General features: G+C 40.2%; 1 non-coding gene across 1 annotated transcript; it reads right to left on the reverse strand.

Moving 5' to 3' along the window:
* Positions 1-1,332: 1,332 nt before the first annotated feature.
* On the reverse strand, positions 1,333-1,440 carry LOC112746658 (small nucleolar RNA R71). The gene has a single exon (XR_003174529.1). It is a non-coding gene; the product is annotated as a small nucleolar RNA R71 (small nucleolar RNA).
* Between the last annotated feature and the right edge of the window lie 6,708 nt (positions 1,441-8,148).

The raw sequence follows: 8,148 nt of genomic DNA on the forward strand, positions 1-8,148 counted from the left end.
TTTCAAAAATCAAATTTTTTTCAAATTTCTCAGTTATTTTCGAAAATTCCAAAAAAATATTTTTCAAAAATATTTTTCTTAATTTTACATCATATTTTCGAAAATAACATCAACAATTAATGTTTTGATTCAAAAATTTCAAGTTTGTTACTTGCTTGTTAAGAAAGATTCAAACTTTAAGTTCTATAATCATATCTTGTGATTTCTTGTGAATCAAGTCATTAATTGTGATTTTAAAAATCAAATCTTTTTCAAAAACTAATTTCTATCATATCCTTTCAAAAAATATCTTCTTATCTTATCTTTTTCAAAAATTTGATTTCAAAATATCTTTTCTAACTTTCTAACCTCTCATCTTTTCAAAATTTGTTTCAACTAACTAACTAACTTTTTGTTTGCTTCTTACCTTTTTCAAAACTACCTAACTAACTCTCTCTCTCTAATTTTCGAAAATATCTTCCCTCTTTTTCAAAAATTTCTTTTTAATTAACTAATTATTTTTATTTTTGATTTCAAAATTTTTCGAAAATTATTAACCTTTTTCAAAAACTATTTTCGAAAATCACTAACCCTTTTTCAAAAATTATTTTCGAAAATTCTCCCTCTCCCATCTTATTCTATTTATTTATTCATCTACTAACATCTCATCTCACATCTCTACCCTCCTCACAGTTGTGTTTCTTCCATTACATTACATTCTTTATCTCCCTCTTTTCTTCCACTCACAAAGGGATCCCTATACTGTGGTATAAAGGAACTCTATTATTATTATTTTTTCTGTCCCCTCTTCTTTGTCATATGAGCAGGAGCAAGGACAAGAACATTCTTGTTGAAGCAGATCCAGAACCTGAAAGGACCCTGAAGAGAAAATTAAGAGAAGCTAAATTACAACAATCCAGAGATAACCTTTCAGAAATTTTCGAACAGGAAGAGGAGATAGCAGCCGAAAATAATAATAATGCAAGGAGGATGCTTGGTGACTTTACTGTACCTAATTTCAATTTACATGGAAGAAGCATCTCCATTCCTGCCATTGGAGCAAACAACTTTGAGCTGAAATCTCAATTAGTTTCTCTGATGCAGCAGAACTGCAAGTTTCATGGACTTCCATCTGAAGATCCTTTTCAGTTCTTAACTGAATTCTTGCAGATATGTGATACTGTTAAGACTAATGGAGTAGATCCTGAAGTCTACAGGCTCATGCTTTTCCCATTTGCTGTAAGAGACAGAGCTAGAATATGGTTGGACTCTCAACCTAAGGATAGCCTGAACTCTTGGGATAAGCTGGTCAAGGCTTTCCTAGCCAAGTTCTTTCCTCCTCAAAAGCTGAGCAAGCTTAGAGTGGATGTTCAAACCTTCAGACAAAAAGAAGGTGAATCCCTCTATGAAGCTTGGGAGAGATACAAAGGACTGACCAAAAAGTGTCCTTCTGACATGCTTTCAGAATGGACCATCCTAGATATATTCTATGATGGTCTGTCTGAGTTATCTAAGATGTCATTGGACACTTCTGCAGGTGGATCCATTCACCTAAAGAAAATGCCTGCAGAAGCTCAAGAACTCATTGACATGGTTGCAAATAACCAGTTCAGGTACACTTCTGAAAGGAATCCTGTGAACAATGGGACGCCTATGAAGAAGGGAGTTCTTGAAGTTGATACTCTAAATGCCATATTGGCTCAGAACAAAGTATTAACTCAGCAAGTCAATATGATTTCTCAGAGTCTGAATGGAATGCAAGCTGCATCCAACAGTACTCAAGAGGCTTCTTATGAAGAAGAAGCTTATGATCCTGAGAACCCTGCAATAGCAGAGGTGAATTACTTAGGTGAACCTTAGGAAAACACCTATAACTCATCATGGAGAAATCATCCCAATTTCTCATGGAAGGATCAAAAGCCTCAACAAGGCTTTAATAATGGTGGAAGAAATAGGTTTAACAATAATAAACCTTTTCCATCATCCACTCAGCAACAGACAGAGAACTCTGAACAAAATACTTCTAATTTGGCAAACTTAGTCTCTGATCTGTCCAAGGCCACTGTGAGTTTCATGAATGAAACAAGGTCTTCCATTAGAAATTTGGAAGCACAAGTGGGCCAGCTGAGTAAGAGGATCACTAAAATCCCTCCTAGTACTCTCCCAAGCAATACAGAAGAGAACCCAAAAGAAGAGTGCAAGGCCATTGACATAAGCACCATGGCCGAACCCAAAGAAGGAGAGGAGGATGTAAATCCCAAGGAGGAAGACTTCCTGGGATGTCCAGTGACCAATAAGGAGCTTCCCTCTGAGGAACCAAAGGACTCTGAGGCTCATCTAGAGACCATAGAGATTCCATTGAACCTCCTTATGCCTTTCATGAGCTCTGATGAGTATTTCTCTTCTGAAGAGAATAAGGATGTTACTGAAGAGCAAGCTGCCAAGTTCCTTGGTGCAATCATGAAGCTGAATGCCAAATAATTTGGTATTGATACTTGGGAAGTTGAACCTCCCTTGTTCATCAATGAACTAAGTAATCTGGATCAACTGACATTGCCTCAGAAGAGACAGGATCCTGGAAAGTTCATAATACCTTGTACCATAGGCACCATGATCTTTAAGGCTCTGTGTGACCTTGGTTCAGGAATAAACCCATGTCCCTCTCTGTAATAGAGAAACTGGGAATCTATGGGGTGCAAGCTACTAAAATCTCATTAGAGATGGCAGACAATTCAAGAAAACAGGCATATGGACAAGTAGAGGACGTGTTAGTAAAGGTTGAAGGCCTTTACATCCCTGCTGATTTCATAGTCCTGGATACTGGAAAGGAAGAGGATGAATCCATCATCCTAGGAAGACCTTTCTTGGCCACAGCAAGAGCTGTGATTGATGTGGACAGAGGAAAAATAGTCCTTCAATGGAATAAGGACTCCCTTGTGTTTAAAACTCAAGGATCTCCCTCTGCAACCATGGAGAGGAAGCATGAAAAGCTTCTCTCAAAGCAGAGTCAACCCAAGCCCCCACAGTCAAACTCTAAGTTTGGTGTTGGAAGGCCACAACCAAACTCTAAGTTTGGTGTTGGAGAGTTTCAACAATGCTCTGAACATCTGTGAGGCTCCATGAGAGCCCACTGTCAAGCTATTGACATTAAAGAAGCGCTTGTTGGGAGGCAACCCAATTTTTATTTATCTAACTATATTTTTCTTAATTATATGTCTTTATAGGTTCATGATCATGTGGAGTCACAAAATAAATATAAAAATTAAAAACGGAATCAAAAACAGCAGAAGAAAAATCACACCCTGGAGGAGCATCTGTCTGGCGTTCAGCACCAGAACAAAGCATGGTTCTAGCGCTGAACGCCCAAAATGGGCAGCTTCTGGGCGCTGAACGCCAGAACAGGCATGGTTCTCTGGCATTCAACGCCAGAAATGGCACACAAATGGGCGTTGAACGCCCAAAATGGCCACCAACCTGGCGCTGAACGCCCAGAGTTGTGTGCAAAGGCATTTTTACATGCCTAATGGGTGCAGGGATGTAAATCCTTGAACACCTCAGGATCTATGGACCCCACAGGATCCACTCAGGATCTGTGGACCCCACAGGATCCACTCAGGATCTGTGGACTCCACAGGATCCACTCAGGATCTATGGACCCCACAGGATCCCCACCTACCTCCACTCACTTCTTCTCACCACTTTCTTTCACACAACCCCATAAACACTCTTCCCCAAAAATCCTTCACCAATCACCTCAAACTCTCTTCCCCATCACCTCTTCACCACTCACATCCATCCATTCTTCCCCATAAACCTACCTCATAAACTCCACCTACCTTCAAAAATTCAAAACCAATTTCCCACCCAAACCCACCCATATGGCCGAAACCTTTCCCCCCTCCCTTCCCTATATAAAGCCCTCCATTCTTCATCAAATTCACACAACACACCCCTCTACACCCTTCTTGGCCGAAACACTCCCCACTCTCCCTCTCCTCCATTTCTTATTCTTCTTCATCTATTCTTTCTTTTATTGCTCGAGGGCGAGCAAAATTCTAAGTTTGGTATGGTAAAAGCATAAGCTTTTTGTTTTTCCATTACCATTGATGGCACCTAAGACCGGAGAATCCTCTAGAAAGGGGAAAGGGAAGACAAAAGCTTCCACATCCGAGTCATGGGAGATGGAAAGGTTCATCTCCAAAGCCCATCAAGACCACTTCTATGATGTTGTGGCCAAGAAGAAGGTGATCCCTGAGGTCCCTTTCAAACTCAAAAGAAATGAGTATCCGGAGATCCGACATAAAATTCAAAGAAGAGGTTGGGAAGTTCTAACCAACAAGTCGGCATCCTAATGGTTCAAGAGTTCTATGCCAATGCATGGATCACCAAGAACCATGATCAAAGTAAGAACCCGGATCCAAAGAACTATGTTACAATGGTTCGGGGGAAATACTTAGATTTTAGTCCGGAGAATGTGAGGTTGGCGTTTAACTTGCCCATGATGCAAGGAGATGAACGCCCCTACACTAGAAGGGTCAACTTTAATCAAAGGTTGGACCAAGTCCTTATGGACATATGTATAGAAGGAGCTCAATGGAAGATTGACTCCAAAGGCAAGCCGGTTCAACTAAGAAGATTGGACCTCAAGCCTGTAGCTAGAGGATGGTTGGAGTTCATTCAATGCTCAATCATTCCCACTAGCAACCGGTCTGAAGTTACTATAGACCGGGCCATCATGATCCATAGCATCATGATTGGAGAAGAGGTGGAAGTTCATGAGATTATACCTCAAGAACTCTACAAGGTGGCTGACAAGTCTTCCACCATTGCAAGGTTAGCCTTTCCTCACCTCATTTGCCACCTATGCAATTCGGCTGGGATTGACATAGAGGGAGATATCCTCATCAAAGAGGACAAGCCCATCACTAAGAAAAAGATGGAGCAAGCAAGAGAGCCCACTCATGGAGCTCAAGAGGCGTATGAAGCTCATCACCATGAGATCCCGTAGATGCCTCAAATGCACTTTCCTCCACAAAACTATTGAGAGCAAATCAACACCTCCCTGGGAGAATTGAGTTCCAATATGGGACAACTAAGGGTGGAACATCAAGAGCACTCCATCATGCTTCATGAAATTAGAGAAGATCAAAAAGCAATGAGGGAGGAGCAACAAAGACAAGGAAGAGACATAGAAGAGCTCAAGGACATCATTGGTTCCTCAAGAAGGAAACGCCACCATCACTAAGGTGGATTCATTTCTTGTTCTTATTTCTTCTGTTTTTCGTTTTCTATGTTATGTGCTTATCTATGTTTGTGTCTTCATTACATGATCATTAGTAGTTAGTAACTTTGTCTTAAAGTTATAAATGTCCTATGAATCCATCACCTCTCTTAAATGAAAAATGTTTTAATTCAAAAGAACAAGAAGTACATGAGTTTCGAATTTATCCTTGAACTTAGCTTAATTATATTGATGTGGTGACAATGCTTCTTGTTTTCTGAATGAATGCTTGAACAGTGCATATGTCTTTTGAAGTTGTTGTTTAAGAATGTTAAATATGTTGGCTCTTGAAAGAATGATGACTAGGAGACATGTTATTTGATAATCTGAAAAATCATAAAAATGATTCTTGAAGCAAGAAAAAGCAGCAAAGAACAAAGCTTGCAGAAAAAAAAATAGAAAGAAAAATAGAAAGAAAAAGAAAAAGCAAGCAGAAAAAGCCAATAACCCTTAAAACCAAAAGGCAAGGGCAAATAAAAAGGATCCCAAGGCTTTGAGCATCAGTGGATAGGAGGGCCTAAAGGAATAAAATTCTGGTCTAAGCGGCTAAACCAAGCTGTCCCTAACCATGTGCTTGTGGCGTGTAGGTGTCAAGTGAAAACTTGAGACTGAGCGGTTAAAGTCAAGGTCCAAAGCAAAAAAAGAGTGTGCTTAAGAACCCTGGACACCTCTAATTGGGGACTTTAGCAAAGCTGAGTCACAATCTGAAAAAGGTTCACCCAATTATGTGTCTGTGGCATTTATGTATCCGGTGGTAATACTGGAAAACAAAGTGCTTAGGGCCACGGCCAAGACTCATAAAGAAGTTGTGTTCAAGAATCATCATACTGAACGAGGAGAATCAATAACACTATCTGAACCCTGAGTTCCTATAGATGCCAATCATTCTGAACCTCAATGGATAGAGTGAGATGCCAAAACTATTCAAGAGGCAAAAAGCTATAAGTCCCGCTCATATGATTGAAGCTATGTTTCATTGATATTTTGGAATTTATAGTATATTCTCTTCTTTTTATCCTAATTGATTTTCAGTTGCTTGGGGACAAGCAACAATTTAAGTTTGGTGTTGTGATGAGCGGATAATTTATACGCTTTTTGACATTGTTTTTAGTATGTTTTTAGTAGGATCTAGTTACTTTTAGGGATGTTTTCATTAGTTTTTATGTTAAATTCACATTTCTGGACTTTACTATGAGATTGTGTGTTTTTCTGTGATTTCAGGTATTTTCTGACTGAAATTGAGGGACTTGAGCAGAAATCAGATTCAGAGGTTGAAAAAGGACTGCTGATGCTGTTGGATTCTGACCTCCCTGCACTCAAAGTGGATTTTCTGGAGCTACAGAACTCGAAATGGCGCGCTTCCAATTGCGTTGGAAATTAGACATCCAGGGCTTTCCAGCAATATATAATAGTCCATACTTTGGCCAAGAATAGACGACATAAACTGGCGTTCAACGCCAGCTTTCGGCCCAAATCTGGCGTCCAGCGCCAGAAAAGGAGCCAAAACCAGAGTTGAACGCCCAAACTGGCACAAAAGCTGGCGTTCAACTCCAAGAAGGACCTCTACACGTGCAACACTCAAGCTCAGCCCAAGCACACACCAAGTGGGCCCCGGAAGTGGATTTATGCATCAATTACTTACTCATGTAAACCCTAGTAGCTAGTTTATTATAAATAGGACATTTTACTAGTCTTTTTGACCATCTTTGGTCTCAGTTTTAATCCATTGTTCATCTTAGGGGACTATTGATCACGTTTTAGGGGACTGGCCATCTCGGCCATGCCTGGACCTTTCACTTATGTATTTTCAACGGTAGAGTTTCTGCACTCCATAGATTAAGGTGTGGAGCTCTGCTGTTCCTCAAAGATTAATGCAAAGTACTACTGTTTTCTATTCAATTCATCTTGTTTCGCTTCTAAGATATTCATTCGTACTTCAATCTGAATGTGATGAACGTGACGATCATCATCATTCCCTATGAACGCGTGCCTGACAACCACTTCCGTTCTACCTTCGACTGAATGAGTATCTCTTAGATCTCCTAACCAGAATCTTCGTGGTGTAAGCTAGAATGATGGCGGCATTCAAGAGAATCCGGAAAGTCTAAACCTTGTCTGTGGTATTCCGAGTAGGATTCAATGAATGAATGACTGTGACGAGCTCCTAACTCGCGATTGCAGGGCGTTAGTGACAGACGCAAAAGGATAGTAAATCCTATTCCAGCATGATCGAGAACCGACAGATGAATAGCCGTGCCGTGACAAGGTGCGTTGACCATTTTCACTGAGAGGATAAGATGAAGCCATTGACAAGGGTGATGCCTCCAGACGATTAGCCGTGCCGTGACAGGGCATTGGATCATTTTTCCGAGAGATGACCGAAAGTAGCCATTGACAGTGGTGATGTATCACATAAAGCCAGCCATGGAAAGGAGTAAGACTGATTGGATGAAGATAGCAGAAAAGCAGAGGTTCAGAGGAACGAAAGCATCTCCATTCGCTTATCTGAAATTCTCACCTATGAATTACATAAGTATTTCTATCCTTACTTTATGTTTTATTTACATAATATATTGTAGCCCATATGAGTCAACTTAACTGAGATTTGCAAGGTGACCATAGCTTGCTTCATACCAACAATCTCCGTGGGATTCGACCCTTACTCACGTAAGGTATTACTTGGACGACCCAGTGCACTTGCTGGTCAGTTACACGGAGTTGTGAACCATGGTCTTGGCATCATGTTTTTGGCGCCATTTCCAGGGAAAGAAAGAGCAATGAATTTTACATAATTAAAGTGTAATCACGATTCCGCGTACCAGGGTATTGTAGTCATTTTCTGTAAAAAATCATATTAATTTAGACCAGTTCAAAATTTGATTCACCAT

This window comes from Arachis hypogaea, chromosome 14, assembly GCF_003086295.3.
Source record: "Arachis hypogaea cultivar Tifrunner chromosome 14, arahy.Tifrunner.gnm2.J5K5, whole genome shotgun sequence".
Lineage (NCBI taxonomy): Eukaryota > Viridiplantae > Streptophyta > Magnoliopsida > Fabales > Fabaceae > Arachis > Arachis hypogaea.